The 2,774-nt window shown below is 42.0% G+C and overlaps 1 non-coding gene across 1 annotated transcript; it reads left to right on the top strand.

Annotated features, from left to right (window-relative positions):
• The first annotated feature begins 292 nt into the window (after positions 1 to 292).
• LOC120281520 lies at positions 293 to 399 on the top strand. Its single transcript, XR_005542660.1, has one exon. It is a non-coding gene; the product is annotated as a small nucleolar RNA R71 (small nucleolar RNA).
• Positions 400 to 2,774: the final 2,375 nt, after the last annotated feature.

Below are 2,774 nucleotides of genomic sequence, written 5' to 3'. Positions count from 1 at the left end.
AGTGCAACTCATCATAGCTGCCACTCTACGATAAGTTAGAGTGTCTAGCTTCTTGCTCAATTATTCAACCTAGGCCACCAATGAGGTAACTTCGTCAATCTCATAAAGTCCGGCTACCTTTTTTCTGTCCCTTTTGTTCCACTGATAACTATTCATAGCCATTTTTTCAATGAGATGTTGGGTCTCGTCGGGGGTCTTGCTTCCTAAGGTACCTCTTACTGCAACATCAAGTAACTACTTTGTGCTTGGGTTCAAACAATTTTACAAAGCCTGAATGATTATCCACTCGAGAAACCCATGTTGAGGACATTTCCGCAGGAGTTCCTTGAACCTATCCCATGGCTCAAATATAGATTCCAGTTTCGTTTGCACAAAAGATGATATTTCATTCCTAAGCTTCGCGGATTTTCCGGGAGGAAAATATCGGGCAAGAAAAGCTTCTACCATCTCCTCCCAAGTTGTGATCGACACTCTAGGTAATGAATGTAGCCATTGCATTGCTCTTCCTTTCAAGGAAAATTGGAAGGCTCTCAACTTGTGACAACGCCCCTTGCGGATGACCCGCAAGTGCATGGGTTTGTCAGAGTAATAAATCCCAAGTGAGTGGGTATCGTATCCATGGGGAATAGTGAATAGAAACACTATGATTGCTATTTAACTAGGATGAGAATGAATCAATGATAGTGTGAATAAGATTTATATGAAAAGACTAAAAGAAATAAGAAAGAAAGGCATGATAAAATGAGAGGAAATACAATTGATAGAAGTGGGGTACTCAGACAATGTTCCCCCTAGAACTAATGTTTCAAGTGCAAGACCAAATATTATGTCTCCTAATTGATACTTAATGAGTCGTGGAAACCCTTAAACACACGGTCCTAAACCTAAGGTCAACCGTGACTAACTCTACACTATGTCCAAGCAGAGAAATCGATCAATCTCAACACCTCACACTGTGTAGAGTTGCAAGACACTCTAGGGATTCCAAGTGATAAACCTATTCTAATGAATAGATCTAACCCTTTGATCCAAGCGAAAGACCCCTAGTCACAATTAAGCCCTAGGTGCTAAAGTCACTTCAACGCTTCACTCCATTCCCTGTGTAACTAAGCCCAGCAGAGGTCATCCCTTAGCCCATTCACTCTACTATGACAACAAAGAACTCTTGGAACGTGGAGGTAGGATACATCACATCGGAGTGGAAAGGGGACGCTCCGCTACCTCTCGACTCACCCTCTCCAACCTCGCTTTGTCTAAGAATCATGGTGTGTCACTCATCCACAAAGGTCACCAAGATGGTCTCTCAACCCTATTGTCACTCCAAAGAAGAAATTATTCAACAAGCATTCAAGATTAGAACTCAATTAGAAACATCAATTAGGGGATGCATAATAAAAGGTCAATGAAACAAAAACATCCTAGGGTTTACAAAATCCAAGTACCCACTAGTGGTTTAGCTCTCCATGGAGGAAGATACAATCAATAATGAAATCGAAAGTAAAAACATGTAATCCATATAAAAAAACCCCTCAGTATTCGTGTCGATGGTCTTGTGGAGTGGCCTCGTCCTCTCTAAAGGTCCTCTTGTCAAGCCTAGGGCACATCTAGCAGAATCGTTGCCGACGAAAGCTCCCCCAATAACTATCTTCCAAGATAATCACGGTGTTGAAGCCGGAGAACCACTCCAAAAGCCTTGCCAAAACCACTCTAAACCCTAGCCGCTGGTCTCTCAAAAGATGGAGAAAAGATGGGAAAAAGGATGCCAAAATCGAGCTGAAAAACGGCTTTAAATAGGCTGGAATAGGGCATCCACGTGGGCCTGTGGATGTTCCACATGCCGCTGTTGAATTTTCACACACCCGTGTGGATTCTCTGAAATTCTGATTTTCAGCCGGTTGTGAACAGTAACTGCTATAGTAAATTGTTACATTAATTTACTGCAGTACCCTACTACAGTACCCCCGCCAAAAACACTCCCGAATCCACTTTTAATCAAAGCAAGATAAACTGGCAAACATTTATGCCATAGATCACGTCGCTTCTGCAATAAACGGGTTCATTGTTGAAGATCTTGCTATCATTGCACAAGTTGGGATACGCAAATGTAACTGCCTTCGTGCCCCTCCAACTCATTGTAATGGTTTGATTACATGGAGGTTGGCACACATTCACATATCTTAGAGCCCCACTTGTGTCTTCGCGTTTGTTGCTTCCAAGATTCCACCAAATGTAAAATAAAATAAATGATGAATAGCTAAAATAGCTAAGTGCAAAGTATTTCTAAAACGTCAATTCCCCGCCAACGGCGCCAAAAACTTGGCAACGCCCTTTGCATGTGTACCGCAATTGCACGGGTTTGTCGAAGTAATAATACCCTAGTGAGTGGGTAGTCGTATCCACAGGGAATAGTGATCAGAAACACAAGGATTGCTATTTAACTAAAGTGAAGATGGATCGATAGTGGTGTGAACAATATCAATATGAAAAGAAATAAAAAGAACAAGAAAGGGAGACGCTATAAAAAATGAGAGGAAAGACAATCGATAGAAAGTGGGGCACCCGGACATTGCTCCCCTTAGGACTATTGCTTCAAGTGCAACACCAACTATTATGTCTCCTAAGTGATGCTTAATGAGTCGTAGAAATCCTAAAAAACAAAGTTCCAAACCTAAGGTCAACCTTGACTAACCCTACACTATACCCTGGCGAAGAAATCGCTCAGTCTCAACAGCTCACACTGTGCAAAGTTGCTTAAAGCTCTAGGAACCCTTACC

Source organism: Dioscorea cayenensis, chromosome 17, assembly GCF_009730915.1.
Source record: "Dioscorea cayenensis subsp. rotundata cultivar TDr96_F1 chromosome 17, TDr96_F1_v2_PseudoChromosome.rev07_lg8_w22 25.fasta, whole genome shotgun sequence".
In the NCBI taxonomy this organism is placed as follows: domain Eukaryota; kingdom Viridiplantae; phylum Streptophyta; class Magnoliopsida; order Dioscoreales; family Dioscoreaceae; genus Dioscorea; species Dioscorea cayenensis.
The sequence above is the reverse complement of the archived record's forward strand: the minus strand, read 5'-3'. Positions and strand labels throughout refer to the sequence as shown.